We start from the raw sequence: 21,657 nt of genomic DNA, 5'->3' as shown, positions 1-21,657 counted from the left end.
TCCATCCTGTCTCCTTCTCAGAGACTTTATTAGTTCAAATGAGATACATGTGAAAACTCTTTGTAAACTAGGAAGTTCTATACAGGTGGCAGGAACTGAGTATTCTGATCAGTAGGGTTATCTGATATGTACAGCAACCACAGTACCTAGGTTTCCTGAAATGTCACTAATTTAAAATATTTTCCAGTGTCCTATATAAGTATTCAAAGTGGGCAAAAATATCATCATGGTATCATTTCTGGGTTGCTGTTTTTCACACTCTATTTGAAAACTGAAATAAGATTCACCTTGTAGGCTGTCCCAGGTAGGAGTGGGAGGGTGAGAGATTTTCCCCCATTTAGAAAAAGGATGGCTCTCTAAGTTTTAAATGATAAAAGTAGAGCACAGTTCTTTAATTCAAACCATATTTACTGAACAACCATCATGTATGTGTGGCAGTCAGCCTTGAAGATGCTATTTATGCCCATATGTGATCTCCTTGCACAATGAATAGGGTACAACCAATAGGATGCTGTGAAAATGACAGAATGTGACTTCCTAGGCTAGGTTGTCTCCAGCGTTCCAAAGGAACCAAATAAAGAATTCATAACTGGCAAGGGAGAATTTGTTCGTGAACAAGGACAGATTCAGTAAGAAATATTCTAAGTGATTCCATCTTATTTTATTTAGGTAACAAACTCAAAACAAGTCTCAGTGCTCTATCATTTCTCTCTCTCCTTTCCTTCCTTCCTTCCTTTCTTTCTTTCACATCCATCCATTTGTCTATCTACCCATCTATGTGGATATCTGATATGTCTATTTTAGAGTTAAAATTCATAAATGAGATGGTTTTCATGATGCATATTATTAGATTTATTTTGATTGAAAACTGATGGAGAGTGAATCTGATTGGTTGAAATGGTTTGTCAATAAGGACTGGCTTTATTAATTAGGTTGTGTAGTAGATTTCCTCCACAAATGGAATGAGACTTGAATGAGCGAAATGTGCAGAGTTTTGTCAAAAAAACATGTACAGACTTGTAAAATATACAGTATGGTAGAATTACATCTTTCGCAATTATTTAAACTTAACATAAAAAAATTTACACATGCCAACCTAAGAGCATGCAATGGAATATATCATCTTACAAAAGCACTTTAGAGTCAGAAACTTTCTCATACCAGAAGCAGGAAGAGCAAGAAAGTAAATATGTTATAACCTTGGATAAAATTACAGACCAAGGAAGACTGAGTCAGTCAGAGGAGGCATTAGATATGATGGAACCTAGAAAAGGTCAAAGAGATCCAGTCGGGCATCTCCCATGTACATTCAGTTTGGGGGAGGAAGTGTCCTGAATCAAAATCTCCCTTTAGCTATCCATGTTCAAAGGCAGGCGTTTTGGAGATGTCCTGATGTCATTAATCATTGAGTTGCGAAAGCAATTTACCTATTGAATGATTTCATGGTCACTAACAGTAGCTAAGTGAAGCCAGAGGAGCACAGGAAGGAAGCTTACCCAACAGAGGGTTCCGGTCTTGGAATATACTCCGAGTACAATAAGTTTCAGGGTAGCCTCCTTCACCGTTTCTGCCTCTCTCCTCCCACCCCACTCCGACAAAATAAGGGAAAGTTCTCAGAGCAGAGGAGGGCATGGGTGATGAGAAATGAAGGAGATGGGCAATAAAGGAAGATGAGTGAGGTGTGTGGACATGTGGTTGTGTATGGGGAGGCTCCTAGGGAGACTGCAGACACTAATAACAGGATTTGGGACTATGCCCTTGGCTCATTTCACTGTCTAGGTTGAGAGCAGACTCTGAGCCACTAGGAGGCAGAAGCTTAGTTTTGGAACCTACCTTGGAATCTATGGAATTTCCCAATATTGTCCACGGCAGAGTTTTCTTTGGTAAAGCCTACCCACTGGCAAGGAGTGAAAGTACTCACCATTCCTCTCCACCCTCTTCCCAAATCCCAAGCAAGAACCTAGACTTTTTGTGGCCATACTCATTTTTCCTGCTCTTGGAGAAAGGAGGAGATCTTTTTCCGCCCTTCATTTGGGTAAATGAGGAGGGTGGGGACATTTCCACTGCACTGCAGCTAGATTTTCCTAGCGAGTTTCACTAGAGATCATCAAGCAACATTGAGATGGTAAGTGGACCCAATTTACTGCTTTCCTTGGGGGAAAGAATGTACCAGCCATAGAATATAAGAATCTGATCTATTCATATATTTTTAATGAAAACAAATTGCTTTTGTCTGATTTGTAGATTTGTCTCCTGCGAGCTGAGTTAGTGTATAGGCACACTGGGTGGAAAAAAAATCAGCTTTTGAACTTACAGAGCTAAGGGTCAGAGTATTTCACCAAGGTAAACAATACCTTATGATTTCTCTTGGTACAGTCTCTTCTAAACACTTTAAAAAGCATTACTATGGGGCTTCCCTGGTGGCGCAGTGGTTGAGAGTCCACCTGCCGTTGCAGGGGACACGGGTTCGTGCCCGGGTCTGGGAAGATTCCACGTGCTGCGGAGCGGCTGGGCCCTGAGCCATGGCCGCTGAGCCTGCGCGTCCGGAGCCTGTGCTCCGCAACGGGAGAGACCACAACAGTGAGAGGCCCGTGTACTGAAAAAAAAAAAAGCATTACTATGAAGAAAAATCATCCAAAACCTGAAATAAAGTAAGAGGAAGGCAACAGTGACATTGTTTAACATGTTTGCCTAATAATTAATTATCTATGTCTGAGAATTCTCCTGTTTGACTTTGCTATTTTACTATTTGATTAGAGACCAGACACTGAGGTTATACATTAACTCATAGATTTCCTTCCAGTAAAAAAAACACACACCCTGAGGTTAATGCACTATGGGATATTAACTAATTTGTATGGGCTGGTAAATTTCAGCATTCCTTTGACTGACTTTAATATCTGTTTCTCCAAACTTCCTTTGGACCAGCTTTATCATCTTACTAATTCTCTCATTAATTAATGGGCTGAATAAAATCTTAGAATGTGTTCATTCTCGATTTCTGTGGCAGTCTTGTGTTGAAGTTTTTGAAAATTGTACTTTATCATTACAACATTCCTGCTTAACTCTGCTTCTATACAACATCTGCATATTGAATGAATTTCTCAGTCAGATTTTTGCATGGTTGATGTTTGAATGGAAGAACGTTAAACCTTTCAGGACATTAGGATCCTTAAAAAACAAAACAAAACAAAAATCTTAATCATGGCACTGGAACACAAAATCAAAAATGTATAGTTAAGCGTTTGGCTTATTTATATTTTGAAACAATAGAGGATTACCATTCAGGAAGGCTCTTGAGTTCAAAAGTCTCGTGTGTGAGTTCCTGCACGTTGCCAGGTGTAGAAACTCTCACAGAGGCAGTGGAAAGCAGAGAAAATCTGAAGCACAAAAGAGGAAGTGTTCAGAACTGTGGTGTGAGCTTGCTTGGTGGGAAGAACAGGAGATATATTTCCACTGTTCCTCATTAGATTTTATAATATAATTTCCCCAAAAGACAGTTAAATAAATAAATGTTTAGTTTCCCTGAATTGCCCACAATTGAAGTTGAAATAATGTGTCTTTTATGCAACAGTATTATTTTCCATAATTGTATCTCTTTCACTGCAAACATTTTTTCAGATACATTATGAGTCAAATAGTCTTTTGTGGGGCAGACAGTGGTGGAGAGAGGGAAAGCCAGTCCCAATTAATAATATTGTTTTTATAGAATATGTAGTTTGTTGCAAATAACTCAATAAAAATGCTTTGGGGAGAATATACAATTCTTTTATAGGTTGGAAACAGCCTAAATGAGGATTATTACAATGACAAAATTAAGTAAATTAAAAGCTGCTTTACTATGAAAGGGAATGGAAGGGGTGTGTGTGCTTGGGGGTTAATGCTGTCACTCTAAGTTTTTCATCACATAGAGTAGGACACATTCCAGGTTCCTGAAGCCTGTGTCCACGTTTGCCCTTTTCATATGGTGCTGTTGTTAATGGCTTGTGATTGTTAAGATGAAACAATTTTCAGTTTCAAATTGAACTTTCAGCATTTCATCCACCAAAAATATCATACTTTCACCTCAGTTTCTGCCAGAACAGAATATATTTCTTTCTGGATTTTCTAAATAAAACATTGCTTTGATGAATAACATGGGACTGACTACTTTCTTATAACAAAGTAATCTTCATGTTCTGAATGATAGCTAATCCTCTAGGCTTTCCTGAAGGAGTTTCTGTAAGGGGTACAACATGCAAGAATTCTGTTAAATTAATAACGACCTTTGAAGATTCTACATGTGCACATTGGAAGATTTCCAAAATGGTTTCTTGAGGATGGTGGTGGTAATTTCTTCTCAAGGCATTTATTAAGGGTCATTTGCATTTTTTGTTTTCTGCACCAGTGAACTAGGGATATAAAGGGTCAACACTAGAAATCAATAAACGAGAGATCATTTTGCCCATGACCAGAGAGGCATTGTTTTCTGAGAGGAAATTCCTCAAAACTAAATTTGGAAAAGTGCCAAATAACAAACTCCAAAGAGGAAACAAAGTATTAGAAATTGGAACACGATCGGAAACTGGAAATGATTCATCAGCTTTAGTTCTTTTGCCCATAAAATAGTTTATATTGATCTCATTTCTTACATCAAGCATTTCCTAATTAATTAAAAATGCCTCAAGATAATATTTAAAAATGTGCAGTTTCCTATCTAAATGCCTGAATCTATAATAAATTAACTATTCCTCTAAGTTTGAATATCAGATTATTTCTATTATAGTATTTGCTTTTATAATGTGTCAGTGAACTTTTGCGGATGAATCTTTGCCCACATTTCAAACTACGACTTTAAGATGGGTTTCTTCAGTGGAAATTGGTAGGTCAAAGGCTATGGATATTTATGACTTCTGTTTCAAATGACTTCCCAGAAAGACTGTCAATTTTTGTTCCATCTAGTTCTTGGTATGTATCTTACTCATTCTCCCCAGGATTCTAGGTTAGTGTATTATTTTAAAAAACAAATGCATACACACGCATATACCACATACCCCAATAACTGTAAAAAGAAATTAAAACTCACATACAAGATAAAATATTCATGACAGAAGGTAAAAAATATAAAAGAAAAAATGTCCCCTTACATTTTTGAAACTCAGTTCTACTTTCCTGAAGAAACCACTGTGAAGGAAAAAAAATGACTAACTTAACGTTTTTAAACATGGCCTTGCTATCTATATGACTACATTCTGGAAGGAGGAGAGTGCTTATTGCTCAGACCTGGGGACCACTACACCCCAATCCCTGCATTCATCAACGTCACAACACTTTAATTAGTACAATCTAAAGCCACCTTTAGGAATTGCCTAGCAGCTTACTGACATTCCACTGGGGAAGATGAGACCCCAGGACATTCAGACCGGAGGGGAATGTATACTTCGGAGACATAAGTTGGCAAACTTGAAAAAGCCTATTTAAAGGTACTGAAACAGGTACAGTAGCTGATCAGTAAAATGTTTAAGATTTATAAAAAGTTTACAGCATTTATCTAAAGGACTAGAAAAGGAGATAGTGTCTGTCTAGGCAAATAGGACATTAAAGATTCTTAGTATGGGACAGAGTTCATAACTACTGATTATGGAAGCTGTTTCCCTCAACATCACTCTTGCCTACTTGCTTATCTTTCAGGAATGTTCCATGTTGGCTGGCTGGCTTGCTCAATCTCTTTTTCCCTCGTTCTCCCCCCTCCCTTAATTATTTGAGAGTTTAAAAAAAAACTTATTTATGAATTACTTGAGAACTAGTTGCATATTATCATATTGTCCCTAAATAATTCAGTGTACTAAGAACAAGGACGATTATATAGGTTCCTATATATCACACTCAGACGCCATTATCACACACCATTATCACACTCAGAAATTTAACTTGTACAATAAATATTATCTAACATACAACCATATTTAAATCTCCTCAGTTCTACCCCAATAATCCTTTAGAGCTGTTACCTCGGTTTGATTTTCCATCCAGGGTCCAGCCCAAGTTTGCAATTGCATTTGCTTGTCATTATATAATCTTTAAAAAAATAAACTTTAATTTTGAGATGATTGTAGATTCATATGCAATTGTAAGATATAATACAGAGAAATCTCATTTACCCTTTACCCAATTTCCACCAATGGTAACATCTTGTACAACTATAGCACAATATCACAATATCTTGATATTGATCCAGTCAAGATACTGAATATTTCCATCACCACGAGGATCCCCCATGTTGCCCTTTTATAGCCATACCTAGTTCCCTCCTCCTTGTACCCCCCTTGTACACTGGGAACCACTAATCTGTTCTCCATTTCTATAATTTTACCATTTCAACAATGTCACATGAATGGAATCACATAGTATGGAAACTTTTGCATTGGAATTGGTTATAAACATTCCTATAAGGTTTTTTGTGTGAACATAAATTTTAATTTATGTCCAGGAGTACAATCACTGAGTCATATGGTATTTGTATTTTAGCTTTTTAAGAAACCGCCAACTCGTTTTCCAGAGTGGCTCTGTCATTACACATTCTCACCAACAATGTATGTGTGATTCAGGTTTCTTGCATTAGCCTTTCTGATAGATGTGTAGTGATGTATTACTGTGGTTGTAGTTTTCACTCCCTTAATGGCTGATGATGTGCAGCACCTTTCCCTGTGCTTATTGCCACCTGTACATTCTCTTTGGCAAAATGTCTCTTCATGTCTTTTGCCTATTTTCTAATTATATTCTTAGTCTTTTTACTGTGATCCATTTTGAATTAGTTTTTGTATAAGGTGTGAGACTAGGTTTCTTTCTTTCCTTCCTTCCTTCCTTCCTTCCTTCCTTCTTTCCTCCCTCCTCCCCTTCCATTTCTTGCTACTTTCTTTCCTTGCCTTTGGATGTCCAATTACTCCACCATCACTTGTTTAAAAGGCTATCTTTCCAGGGCTTCCCTGGTGGTGCAGTGGTTGAGAGTCCGCCTGCAGATGCAGGGGACATGGGTTCGTGCCCCGGTCTGGGAAGATCCCACATGCCACGGAGCGGCTAGGCCCGTGAGCCATGGCCGCTGAGCCTGTGCATTCGGAGCCTGTGCTTCGCAATGCGAGAGGCCACAACAGTGAGAGGCCCACGTACCGCAAAAAAAAAAAAAAGGCTATCTTTCCTCCATTGAATTGTTTTTGCACCTTTGTAAAATAAATGAGTTGGGTATATTTGTGTGGGTCTATTTTGGGTTCCTTTATTCTATCCCATTGATCTGTATGTCTATCTCTCCAATAATACCACAGAGTCTTGATTATTGTAGTTATATATTGTCATGAAATCAAATAGATGAGGTCCTCTTACTTTTGATTTCATTTTAAAAACGGCTTTAGCTATTCTAGTTTCCTTGTTTTTCCATATAAATTTTAGAATAATATTGCCTATCTGCAAAATATTTTACTGGGATTTTGATAGGAATTGTGTTAAACCTATGTTTCAATTTGTGGGAGAACTGACAACTTTATTATGTTGAATCTTTCAACTAATGAACATAGTATGTATCTATTTACATCTTCTATGATTTCTTTCATCAGCACTTTGGACTTTTTCAACTTGATAGAGTGTTTACAAGAACCTACATCTAACATACTTAATGGTGAAAGACTAAATGCTTTCCCATAAGATTGGGAACAAGGCAAGGATAGCCAATGGCACTGCTCTTATATTACATAGTTCTGGAAGTTGTAGTCAATGCAATAAGGCAAGAAAAGGAAGTAGAAGGCATACAAATCACAAAAAAAGAAATAAAACTGTCCCTACTTGCAGACGATGTGATTATCTATGTAGAAAATCTTACAGGATACACACACACACACTTCCTAGAATTAAAAAAATGAGTCAGGAGATCTCAGGATATAAGATAACCATTAAAAAATGTTGTACTTCATTATGCTAGCAGTGAGCCTGTACACACTGGAATTTAAAATATAATATCATTTACAATAGCTCAAAAAACTGAAAAACCTAGGTAAAAATCCAACAAAACATGGATTAAGAGCCTGCACGTCCGGAGCCTGTGCTCCGCGACAGGAGAGGCCACAACAGTGAGAGGCCCAAGTACTGCAAAAAAAAAAAAAAAAAAAAAAAAAAAAGTCCTTCTTTTTTAAGGCTGCATAATAATATTCCATTGTATATATATATCACATTTTGTTTACCCAGTCATTCTTTGATGGAAACAAGGGTTGCTTTCACCCCTTGGCTATTGCATTATCTTATTGTTTCTGTATGTTAGGAATTCAGGCAAGGCTTAGCTATACCCAGAGTTTCACTGGGCTGCAATTTCATCAGAAACTTGACTGGGGAAAAATCTGCTTCAAGCTCAGGCTGTTGGCAGAATTCAGATCTTTGAGGTTATAGGATTGAGATCTCTATTTTTTTGCTGGCTATTGCCTGATGGCCTGCTCTCAGTTAAGAGAGGCTGCCGGCCTTTCCCTGTCTGGCGACATTCTCCATAGGCCCTCTTGCAATGTGGAAGCTTACTTCTTCCAACCAGTGAGAAAGAAAATTTTCTCTCTCTGGGCTACTAAGACAGGGTCCTATATGATGTAGCATAGTCAAAGACATAATTATCACCTTTGCCATATTCCCTTGCTTACATCAAGTCACAGTTTCTATCTGAATTCAAGGGGAAGAGATTTACACATGAATGTTTTTATGCACTCTACTGTATGTGTAATATATTTTATAGCACATTAAAAAAATAAGTTAAAAAGAAAAGTAGCATAGATAGAAAAAAAGATGGAGTCAGTCTGTTTGTCTATTTATCTATCATCTATCTATCTTCATCATCATCATCTATGGTAAATTAAAAACGAAAATAAACCAATGCAGGGCAGCAAGAGTTATCCTAACCACAGTAGAAATCAAGGAAAAAGCATAACTGGCATAATGAAGGTCATTTTATATTGATCATATTTCTTAACTTTTCCTTTTCAAAGGTAATTTTTTTCCATGAATGGATATTTTCATGATCTTTATTATTCTTTAAGTGTTGACATTTTAATAGCCTACACTTTGGAAGAGATCTCTCTATTCATTATCTTTTTCAGAGTATGGTGGTGAGCTCTCCTAGAGCTAAAGCTCTGTTTAGTGCTGGAAAATTCAATGTTACCTTGAGTAATGCTTTTATTCCACGTGATTTGACTGGATTCAATTATCTTTGGGGGAACACCCACCATCCTGTGTGTTTCATTTCACTATTTCACTTATTCTATAATATCTATCCCTAACCTTTTCCTCATTATTTTCGTCTCTGCATTCACTTCCTATGTGATCTCAGAGTTTTTCTCCAGTTTGTTTTCTATATCAGTAAGTTGCAAATTTGTCTCTTATGGCATCCAATGTATTCATTGTATGTCTTCTCCTTGGGTGTTAGTTTCATTACACATGCTTCTTATCTTGGTTTCTTCTCATCAAGAACACTGCTTGTTCAACAGAGGCAATTCCTTATAGGAATATAGGATATTTTCCCTTTTGTCTTCTGTTTCAGAAAAAGCCCATCCTTTGAAGCTTTGGTGCCAAGCATTGACTTTTCCTCTCTAGCTATGAAAGTCTTAGATGGCATCTTCTTCCAATATAAGGCTATTTTGTCTACCTTGAAAATCTGTTGTTTAGTGTAGCTACCTTAATTATTTACCTTAGCTAGATCTTCTGGATAATTTGCTGCAGCTTCTACATCAGCACTTTCTGCTTCACCTTGCACTTTTACGTTATGGAGGTGGCTTCTTTTCTTAAACCTCATCAACCAACCTCTGCTAGCTTCAAACATTCTTTCTGCAGCTTCCTCATCTCTCAGCCTTCAGAGAATTGAAGAGAGTTAGGGCCTTGCTGTGGATTAGGCTTTAGTTTAAAGGAAAGTTGTGGCTGGTTTGATCTTCTATCCAGATCACTCAAACTTTCTCCATATCAGCAATAAGGCTATTTTCCTTTGTGTGTTCACTGGAGTATCACTTTTAATTTCCTTCAAGAAGTTTTCCTTTGCAGTCACAACTTGGCCAACAGTTTCATGTAAAAGGCCTAGCTTTAGACCTGTCTCAGCTTTGACATGCCTTCCTCACTAAGCTTAATCATTTCTAGTTTTTGATTTACAGTAAGAGACATGCAACCCTTCCTTTCACTTGAACACTTAGAAGCCATTGCAAGGTTATTGATTGGCCTAATTTTGAAAATTGTCTCAGGGAACAAGGAGGCCCAAGGAGAGGGAGAGAGGTGGGAGAACAGCTGGTTGATGGAGCAGTCAGCGTACACACAGCATGTATCAATTAAGTTCACTATCTCATTTGGGCGTGGTTCATGGAGCCCCAAAACAATTACAGTAGTAGCATCAAAGATCACTGATCACAGATCTCCATAACGAATATGAAAAAGTTTGAAATATTGCGAGAACTACCAAATTGTGACAGGGACACGAAGTGAGCCAATGCTGTTGGAAAAATGGCACTGATAGACTTGCTCAATGGAAGGTTGTCAAAACCTTCGATTTGTAAAAAACTGCAGCATCTGTGAAGTGCAATAAAGTGACGTGCAATACAAATGAGGTCTCCCTGTAAGAAAAAACAACGGTAGCTTTCTTTCCAAACTTAAAGCTCTTGAATGCAAATGCAAAGAGTCTCAGTAAAATTGTTCTTACTTGATTAAAGGGTTCTTGTTTGACAGGATAAGAAGACAAATAGGGATAGGTTCCTGGCTTATCGTATATTCTGCAGGCTCCTTTTAGTTTCGTAACATAGTTTTAGTATGGTAAGACAAATACACCATCATTGAACTGAGAAAACTTTTATATGCCTCTAAAGCTGTGGTTAGGCAAAAGGGGTTTTAGGGAAAAGCTTTATGAGGGACTCCTTAACCTGTCCCCTCTGCCTGATTTCATGGCTAGTGCATTGCTGCTTGCCTGAAATGGATTTTTATTCTTGCCTTTGGAGTTGGCTTCTAGATACTTGGAACAGCTGCTTCTCGAAGCTGATTCTCTATCCTGATCTTTGCCTTTCTGCTTTGGGCAACCCTGTTCATCAGGGTAGCCTCCCTTCCCATCTCCAAGTTGGAAGGTATCCCTGAGGCTGTCAAGAAGGGGGCTTCAGGTCAATCCTCAATGAGCTTTCCCTTTCCTCCCTTTTCTCCTCCTCCCCTCCCTCCCCCTTTCTTGACTATTTTCTTTCCAGACTATTTTCTCTGCAAAAATTGAAGAGTGCATTGGAACCCTGTTATGGACTGAATTATATCCGCCCCCCAAATTCACACGTTGAAGCCCTAACTGCCAATGTGGCTATATTTGGAGATAGGGCCTTTAAAGGGGTAATTAAGGTTTAATGGGATCATGTGAATGGACCCTAATTCAATTGGACTGGTGTCCTTTTAAGAAGTAGAAGAGACAGCAGGGATTTGTAAGCACAGGGGAAAGATCATGTGGGGACACAGCAAGCAAGTGGCCTGCAAGCCAAAGAGAGAGGTTCTGGGAGAAACCAATGCTGATGACACCTTGATCTTGGGCTTCCAGCCTCCAGAACTGTCCGAAATAAATTTCTACTGGTTAAGTCACCCAGTCTGTATTTTGTTATGGCAGCCCTAGAAAACTAATACAGACCTTATCATCATTCTGCTCATCCGTAGAGACTCCTTCTGGGGATCTTGGCATATGTCTAATTTTTATCACTTATATCTGGTACTGCTGAAATGTTGTATGATTTTGTGGGCACTTTCATTGGGCATTGGGAAGAAGGGCTCCCTTGGCCTTCCCTCAATCTCCTCTGAAACTTTATATTTCTCATGGTCTCTAGCATGTAATTTAGCAGTTATGCCCCATCTGTTCCATTCATGGATAGCGACAGCTTTAATATCATCTGCCCAAATAACCTAGCTCGCAAGCAGCAGGTTATTAAGTTTTTTAATCTCTGTCTAACACAATACTTATGCTTCAAAATGCTGAAGATTTGGTTGATTGGTTTAAAACCTCGAATTGGATCCAGGGCACAGAGATCTTCTTGATCCTTTCAGTTTCCTATGTTTAAATGGTGAAGGCAGATTCCATGAGGAGTGAAGGAACTGGGGGCTTCTTCCAACAAATTTGTGTATTTTGGAGCCCCCAGTCTGGTTTCCACATGAAGTGATGTACTGGTCTGTTGTTTTCCTCGGGGACCTCGAGGCAGATGTAGACAAACAGCAGATGAAGAGGAAGGGCTGCGGGCCGGCTGAGAGCTGTAAACAAGGGGAGCTATATTAAGAAAGGTCTCCATCTACGGCGCTGTCTCAATCCTGCCACCCACTGGGCATGTTCCCAAATTGACTTTCCGCAGTCAGCTGCTCAGCGACGGGTGTGCAATGGTTTGTAACAGACACAAGTCTCAGCTTCTTAGAGTTGGGAGGATTCTCAGACACCACATCCCCTGACGTTTAACAAAGTCTCATTGCAGTGCATGAAATGAGTTTAGGTAGCACACAAGATGACTTCAGGTGGAGACATATCAGCATTGGGTACAGGTTAACGCTGAATTGCTTTTCCAGTTTTCTTTCAATCCTTTTTAATTTGGGAAGGAAAAAGTGTCTATTTGATGCCAGTAAACCTTGACACTCACTCACCTTTCTTTCTAACAGTGAGAGCATTTTCCTTCCTACATTGTATTTCTGCTACAAACCTTTGATAACGTATAAAATCCTTCTCTAAGTAAATTGATGTAAGTAAACGAGGTAACTTCATTTAAAGACAAATATTAAACAAATAATAGTGCAGGTGGTATGTGGATAAGGCAAAAATCGTGAATGTGGTACAGAGTGAAATTATAAAGATACTGACACCCCATCCCCTCCCTTTTGCTTCTACAAATGAAGAAACTGAGGCCTCTTTTGTAATGTTTCACTGGGAGGCTGAGTTGGGAGAGTCGAGGTAATTGACTAGTGGCACCTGTTATGACCAGTATGCCCAAGAGGAAAAAGAGGCTGCTCCGGAAGTAACCAGAGCTTGGCATTGGACCTTCACTATGGCAATGCCTGACACACAGGGAGGGTCTCTGGCCAGCCACCCTTCCACTGGTCTCTTTGCTAGGAGAAAGCATGTTAGTATTTGGGAGTGTGGTCTTCATGGCATTAAGAGGCATGAGAAACCTGGTACTTTCAGTCATATCAAAGGGGCATAAGAGCTGGCCGTGCTGTGTGAAGGCAATAGAGCTTGGTGTCAATAGTTGAACTTGGGGCCTTAAATTATATTTTTGATTTTTCCCTTTTAATTGATCAATCAAATAATTATTGTCATAAATTTTATTTACCTTCAATGTAGAAAAATATGAAAAAATGGAAACTATATATACAATCATGTGCAGAGCACTTACACAGTTCAGTTGCACATAAGTGAAGGTCTATTTTCAGAAGCCAGCAGCCTTACCACTAGGAGCCCCCATTCAGTCCAAAGACAGGAAAATTAATCTAACAATGCCTGTCATTTGAGATGAAACTAGCCAGTCCTTGTGATTTTCTCTCTTGTTCTCTCTCTCCTTCTTCCCTGGTGGCTACTACATGTCTGACATCATGGCTGGAGATGGAGGGTAGGGACCTGGCTGACATCTGTTCAGGTTGTTGGGTGTGATCTCGATCACATCCCAGAATCTGCAGACGTTAACTCTTTTTCATCACCGGTCATCTGACTCTAGCTCAGCCTTCTCCTCCTTGTGGTGGTGAAGTCCTCTCTTGACCTGTCTGTGTCCCTTTCACTGTTCCAGCATCAGAGAACCCGTGGCTTGTCTCCGACCTCTGATCCCCAGCGCCCCACACGGTGTTATCAGCTCTGCTGTGTGACCTCATGCAATCATGCAGCAGTGAAACTGTGGGAGTTTGCTCATTTTCCCAGGCTCAACCCAGGAAGTTACTCTGTGCTCTCAGATCCCAAAACTTATTGGGACGTGGTTCTATTCTCACCTCCCCTCCTTCTAGCGCTTAATATTTATTAAGTACTTACCAAGTGTCAGACTCTTGGGCCAGGCATTTTCATTTAATTATTTGATCCCCAAGGGATGCTGGAAAGTAGGTGTTACCCATTTTTATAGAAACTAAACTGAGAAAATCCTCACTGGAGTGGTTACATGAATGGTTCAAAGTCACACAGTCCATAGTGACAGAACAGAAAGCACATCTCGTATCCCTTGACTCTTGACTCTCTATCTCATTATCTCTATCTACCCTACCTACTACTCCAGGTCTATCTTAATTCCACATTAGACTGCAAGTCCCTAGAAGTCAAAGGCAGCTGTGATGGTTAATTTTATGTGACAACTTGACTGGATCACAGGTGCCCAGATATTTGACTAAACGTTATTTTTAGGTGTGTCTGTGAGGATGTTGCTGGATGAGAAAATCATTTGAATCAGTAGACTGAGTAAAGCAACTTGCCCTCCTCAACGTGGGTGGGCATGCACCGTCCTATCTGTTAAGGGCCTGCATAGAACAGAAATGTGGAGAAAGGGAGAATTTGAGCACTTTCTCTCCCTTCCCGCCCCCTTCTCTCTCTCTCACTGTTTGAGGTAAGACGTCCGTTTTCTCCTGCCCTCGGACTGGGTCTTACACCACTGGCTTTCCTGGGTCTCTAGCTTACAGATGGCACACCATGGGACTTCTCAGTTTCCACGATCATGTGAGCCAATTCCTCGTAATAAACTTCTCTCCTAGATAGCTAGGATAGAGATATCTCCTACAGGTTCTGTTTCTCTGGAGAGCCCTAACATGGCGGTGTCTAATCTAATAGTTCAGGCAGAGAGAATAGCAAGTAGCAGCATATATGGACTTTTTGAGGACCAGCACAGAGGCCAGTGTGTCTGTAGTGAAGTGGGTAGAAGAAGAAATGCTCCTTGTTAGTCCTTGTGAGGTCCTTGGCTTTTACTTTAACCCAGGATGGGGAACAACAGGAGGATTTTGATCAGAGAAGTAAAATGAATAAGATGAGAATTTGGTGACTGATTGGATGTGAGGATTTAGAGAAAGAAAGAAATGAAGGATGACTTTAAGAGTTTGCCTTGAAATGGGGATTTACCTTTGATGAAAAAGGTTGTGGCTCCGGAGGGTGGTTTTGAGCGGCAGGATTGGGGGTTCTTGAGGCAACGTTGTGCTTAACAATGTGCTAAGCAGCTTACATGTATTAACTCATTTAATTCTCCTGAGAACATTACCAGGTACATATTATTATTCCCATTTTTAAATGACAAAATGGAGTCAGAGAGGTTAAGAAATATACCCAAGGTCACACAGCTTGCAAGAGGTGATGCTAGAATTTAAACCCAGGTTTATGTCACTCCAAAGCCTGGGGTACTCCACACCAGAGCCCAACATTATACGGATAATAGTGGCCATGATAGCCATATTTGCTCATCAAGATTGAGGTCCAGTGAGCGTCCTCAGACTTGACCATCCAAAGAAACTCTTCTTCCTTGAGTGGATGAGTGCAAAGAGTGTACAAGATGAGAGACTGATCTCTACTTTCTTAGTCTTCTCGGGCTGCCGAAACAAAATACCACAGACTGGGTGGCTTAAACAATAGAAATTTATTTTCTCACAGGTCTGGAGGCTAGAAGTCAGATATCAAGGGGTCTTCAGGTCGGTTTCTTCCGAGGCCTCTCTCCTTGGCTTGTAGACAGCCACCTTCTCACTGTGCCCTCACATGGTCTTTCCTCTGTGCTTGCACATGCCTCAGTGTGTCCCAATTTCTTCTTGTAAGGACATCAGTCAAATTGGACTAGGGATCACTCTAATGACCTTATTTTAACTTAATCACTCCTTTCAAGGCTCTATCTTGAAATATAGTCACATTTTGAGGTACTGGGGGTTAGGATTTCAGCATATGAATTGAGGAGAACATAATTCAGCCTACCTTTAGATCAATAGGCATAAACCACAAGTTACTTCAACATTACACTATGTTATTATTGATTACTACCAGGAGAAATAGCTTTGTTGGAGAAAGGGAGCTATGTATCCAGGTGACCAAAAGGCCCTGGAACCTGGAGTTGATTCCTGGAATTTTATGCAAGTCTCTACATAATGGTCTGTGGTCCATGAGGAACAGAGAAGCCACAAAGGCCCTGAGGAGGTCTGAGGACTATTCTGATATCATGTTACTAAGAACCTTTTTTTTTCCTAGTATAACATATGTAATATGTACATATTAGAGATAATCATGGATTTTTGTTATGGCTGGTGATTTTGGGGGATTGAAGGGGGCGTTGGAGATCGTGGAAACGTTGAGAGGGGCTTGAGGAGAATGAAGGTAAATTCTTCTTTGAAAGAAGTACAAAGAACAACCAATCTCAGTTAAAGCTGAATTCTCTGGTCTCCCCTTATTTGTCACAAAGCAAAGTTACTTTTTATCTTTATTATTTGAAAATTTTATTATTTTTTTAATTTTAATTTTTTATTTTTTGGGGCCACACTGTGTAGCTTGTGGGATCTTAGTTCCCTGACGAGGGATCGAATCCAGGCCCAAGGCAGTGGAAGTGCAGAGCCCTACACACTGGACCGTCAGGGAATTCCCCAAAGCTACTTTTTAGAACTGACATGGAGACAAGAAAGAGTAGAATCCAGACTTTTTTTTATAGAAACTTATATAATGAAATAAATAAAGTATTACTATTAGTAATACTATCTTCAGATGTGGAAATAAAATACAGACTTCTTTCTGTAATGATAGTGGTAAAGGGCGCTTTTATCCACATTTGAAAATTGTACTCTTTTTGGGAGGGAGGAATGTCCCAGGAAAAACTTATAACAAGATATACATTTAAATCACATAGTAATTTTTAAAGTTTTTTTTTATAAACATGTTATCGACAATTCAATGGCAGGTTTTTGAACAAATATAATTAGAAGCTGATTCTACCTATGCCTTTCCAGAACCACTATTCATAAGTTGAAAAGGAATATAGTTTTTAATTAAAATTTAATAAAAACTTAGCAATTGTTCTCATTAGATAGAAAATTAAGCCACATAGTAACTATAGATAGAAACACAAGTCAAATTAAATTATAGTTAAATCACCTTTGTTTAAAAGTATTCCTTTCTCACTCTCCAAAAACAATTATGAAATTTTTGGAACCCCCAAACTGTAGAGCTTGGGATAGTTGCCCAGTTTGGCTTTTTGTAAAGATATCTGTTGCTGTCCTGCAATTAGTCGTTTCAGGCCATTATGTTTACTCTAGGCTTGAGAAAGCCCATTTCTCAAACTTGAATTCTAACCCTGAGACATTTAGATCAAATTCATTCTACATTGATGTTTGAACTCATTCTTAGACCTTATACAGCTGAATGAGATGAGGAGGAAAGAAATGGATTTCTATATTTGAGGTCTGAAAATGGAACAGATGTCTCCAGTTTAGAAAGGATGTCTAGTAGAGTCCGAAACACTGGACATCACTTCTCATTCCTCAGACTCCCTCATGAAGACATGTTCCTTACATCTTCACTTGTTTGAGGAATGGAGAGAAGGCATTTATTACATATTTTCTGGGACCAGTTAGCAGTAGCAAGATAGTGAGTTCCATGTTAGACCCTTGATTTTAGTGGAAGACTAGAGTTAACTAGGTCTGGGGTCCTGAGCAAGTTACTTTGACCGTCTCAGCTTTTGATGTTGTTTCATAGTCAATAGGAATTATGGGAGATTCCTACAGAGGCAGGTGATGGTGGAGGGGATGGGTAGGGAAGATAGAGGTTGGGATAAATGGAGGAGAGAAGAGAACCAAACTTATTGACTACTGAACTAGTTCATGGACTTGAGACTTTTCCTGATAACTCAATGATATAGCCTTTTTTTGCCCACATGATGGCACTAGTTGTTTAGAAAACAGCTTAGCTAACGGCAGAAAGCCCGCCAAGGCACTCCTGAATTTGTGGCGAAAGAGCTGCAGCTGACGTTGACAGCAATTAATAACACATTAGAAAATTTACCAACAGGGGTAATCCACATTGAGTTAATTAGAAAGTAATTTTAAGACTGGAGAAGTGGGGGAGAAACGAGCGTGTGGGGATGCTCGCTTTCTACCACCAGCGCTGTGGCAAGTTTGCATTATCACTGAAGGCTCTAATCTAGCAATGACCTGTTACGGTTCTGCTTTGATGCCAAGTCGAGTTCCTTTCCAGGCTAAGAGAAGCAAGAAGGCATCGGGGTGGGTGGGGGAGGGATGCTCCCTTTTCACTGGGAAGAATATTGTCTTGGGACTCCAGAGACCAGCTTGTGATGCTCTTTTTGCTACTAATTCCCTCCTGTGACATTGAACAGGACACTTTGCCCTTCAGGTACTGTTTCTCACCTCTAAGATACATCCATTGGGTCAGATAATCTCTAAATTCCCTTCTAGCTCTGGCATTCGATTTGGTGATGTTAGAAGACAAGAGTTTTGTGAGCTGGAAATATGTAGATACATGCTTATATATGTAATCACAGTGTCAGTAAACAGCATCTGCTGGATTATGATAAGAGCACAAAATGCAGTGTTCACACGCTCAGACCACAGCTGCAGGAGTAGATTTTGATTGATATCAGCAACTGGAGTTCCAGGCTGTCTGGGAGGAAATTGAATTTGAAAAGGTCTTTTAAAAGGGCCTGCAGGGAGCCCAGGGGAATAAGTGTAGGCAACCTGCCTACAGGTTTGGGGCTTGGGTGGAGAGACAGGTTAAGGGAGGGACAGCAGAGTGCATGTGCCCAGAGGGAGCAGGGCCAGTGCAGACACTGTCCGCACTTCTAGGATTAACCACAGCTAGTCGCTCAGCCGGGAGGGCTCTACTCAACACTGGGACCTGGCATCAAATCATCCAAACTCTAGTTTGCCCTTTTCCTACTGCTAAATTTAGCCAAGATCTGTCGGCCATATTTTATTTTTAATTTGCTTGGAACAACGTGGAAATCCTGGCAGCTTTGACTTTGCTGTTTCATGATGGAAGTCAGGGTTTGCTCTAGGTGGGGTCTGTCACATGGAAAAGATTTGAAACGAGAATAGTGGGTGGAATTTTAGTGACCAGGAAAAGGGGCTCGGCATGTTTTCCTGGTAATCCAGTGGAGGTCATCTCTCAGCAGGGCACAGGGGAGAGCGACATGATTTCAACATGGATGGGAGAAAGAGGTCCCCAGGTGTAACGGGGAAGGACAAGAAAACATGGGAAATCCTGCTCTTGAAGAATCTGGTGTATAAAAATCCAGATTTTCAAATATAAAAGAATAGAAGAGTTTCTTCATATGCACCCAATATTTTATTTTGCTTCATTTAAAATTAATTATTAATAATTTATTGTGTATCTTTTTTTCTATTTTAAAAGGGACATATGACTGATAAAAAATTAAACAGTACAGAAATTTTTGGTAAATATGATACAAAAAAGATAAAGCTCTTGTTTAATCTGGTCTGACACTTATGCCCCTGACCCCTATGGCCTGGTGTGTATTCTTCAATGAGTCTCTTTAAACATCCAACTTTCCTAAAAAAAAATTGAAAAGGACTCCATTTATGAATGTTTGAGATGGAGAAATTTTCCAACTCTGGCTTGGGGTTGAAGATGACCCCCTGACCCTGTTTGCCTTGGACTTTCAAGGCTGAACCCAGGAAAGTTCCAAACGAAGTGGGACAGTTGGTCACTCTAGTGTCACTTAACATCTAAGTGGGTCTATGGATCTGGAGCCTGAACCTCTGAAGCTGGGACTTGATGCTTTGTTCCAATTCTGTGAGCTGTTACTGTTTTCCTGTTTCCTTTAAGGTGAAGCAAGAACCTCTGGCCCTTCTTCTTTCTGGGAGTCCAGTGGAGATGCAGGGTTTTGCAGTGTGGGAGGATGGATGGGAAGGGAATCTTCTTCCACGTCAGCCATGCTGTGACTCCTCTCCACTTGACCCCTTGTACACAGAGGACATGAAGACCCATAAAGCCACATCCCAGAGACCCTACTTCCTGCTGATTTGAACATGGACTCCATCTTCAGGAACTTCTCAGCTCCCACCTGCCCAGCCTCATGATGTCATATGAACCTTGGGTATAAACAAACAGAAGCTCCTGAAAGCCACAGGCCATCTCTCACATATTATTGCAGTGGCTTCTGCTCACTCTTTATCTTAGTGAGCAGAAAGCTGTGTCCCCCAGGACTGTTGTGTGATTGGACAGGCCTGGGTAAAAAATAGTGGGGATATACAAGAAGTATCTAAAGAGGGTGGCACAGCACGGAGAAATCCTTGCACCTGCTTCTTTGACAGTTTTGCTGAAAGTGAAATGAGAGCAAGGCCACCCTCACTTGGGGGATACAGCTGGTCTAAGAATTATAAAGGGAATTTGAAACAGAGACTGTCCTAGGTAGACTGATGACTCATTTTTGAGTCATCCTCACACTATTGGTACCAATGGTTTACAGAATAGTGAAGTGGTTAAGGACATGCACTTTGAAACCCACTTCATTATTTAGTGAAGTGTATCTGTGGGTAAGTTTCTCCATTTCTCTAAACTTCTGTTGCTTTTCTTTGGAGAAAATAATATCAAACGCGTAGAATTGTTGTGAAAAATAAGTGATATGTAAAGCACTTGGCAGCTTGGCCTATTGCTCTGGATAACTAGGGGCTAATATTGTCAATCCTGGGTTGTAGATGAGGAGATGGAACCTCATAAAGTTTAAGTAATAAATCCAAGACCTGAGGCAAGATTTAAATCCTGGTCTGTGACTTCAAAACTCTAGTAATGTAAACGTAATGTTGTTCCAAGGAGCACAAACTTCCCTGACTGAGAACTGACCAGGTAGGTCATTTCAAAATTATGATAAAAATGATCATATGGTTAGCATTTGATGAGTACCTACTAAAGGCAGACACTGTTCCAAGTATTTTCTTATAATAACTCTCACTGTATAACCTCATTGACTCTTTGAGGTATATACAGTTCGTATTTCCATCTTACAGATGAGGAAACTGAGGCGCAGAGCTATAGAACACTGGCAGAAGCCCCAAATTATGTTGACAAGATCATTTCCAACCAAACAGTCCTGGGGAGTGAACTGGCAGCTTTGGCAGTGTTCCAGCACACGCCCATGTGTGGTTCTACACTCAGGCCCCCCAGCGAAGCTTCCTGAGGAGCCAGGTGCCAGCTGGAGCTGGGGGCTCCTGGCCTGTCATTGGCTGCCATCATTTGTGGTTAGCCCTGTGTGGTGCGGGAGGCTGGGAAGGACAGTGGAGGCTGATAAATATTGCAGCAGTCTGCTCTGAAAGACAGGAGGACACACTCTGCCTTCTCTTTGATATCAAGTAATATCAACCAAATTGCAGACATCCCAACACTTTGTCCAGGCAGCCTGCTGAGCAAGGTAACCCTCATATTTTTCACGCCTTGAGTCACAATATTTATTACATTTTTATGTTTCTACTTAGAAGTACTTGGGCTTTTTCCCTTGCAGGGAATGAGAGGAGGGAGCAAGGGAAGCTGACGTACATTTGGTTTTTCTCTCTAATCTATGAAAATAGGAAAGGAACAAAAAACCAAGTTGAGGAAGACACTGTAGGTTCATAGAGAAGATGCAAAATATCTGAATTACTGTAAATGAGTGCTGCAGGCAAAGGAAGCGTTTAAGGAGTGCCTTTTTTCTTTGTCCACACCACACCTGGGGATATTAGTTC

The 21,657-nt window shown here is 40.0% G+C and overlaps 1 long non-coding RNA gene across 1 annotated transcript; it reads left to right on the top strand.

Annotated features, from left to right (window-relative positions):
* Positions 1 to 1,931: 1,931 nt before the first annotated feature.
* LOC137231252 (uncharacterized) lies at positions 1,932 to 20,693 on the top strand. Its single transcript, XR_010946423.1, has 2 exons — positions 1,932 to 2,125; positions 19,766 to 20,693. It is a non-coding gene; the product is annotated as an uncharacterized lncRNA (long non-coding RNA).
* Positions 20,694 to 21,657: the final 964 nt, after the last annotated feature.

The sequence above is a fragment of the Pseudorca crassidens genome, chromosome 9, assembly GCF_039906515.1.
Source record: "Pseudorca crassidens isolate mPseCra1 chromosome 9, mPseCra1.hap1, whole genome shotgun sequence".
In the NCBI taxonomy this organism is placed as follows: domain Eukaryota; kingdom Metazoa; phylum Chordata; class Mammalia; order Artiodactyla; family Delphinidae; genus Pseudorca; species Pseudorca crassidens.
This window is presented reverse-complemented; position numbering and strand designations above follow the sequence as displayed.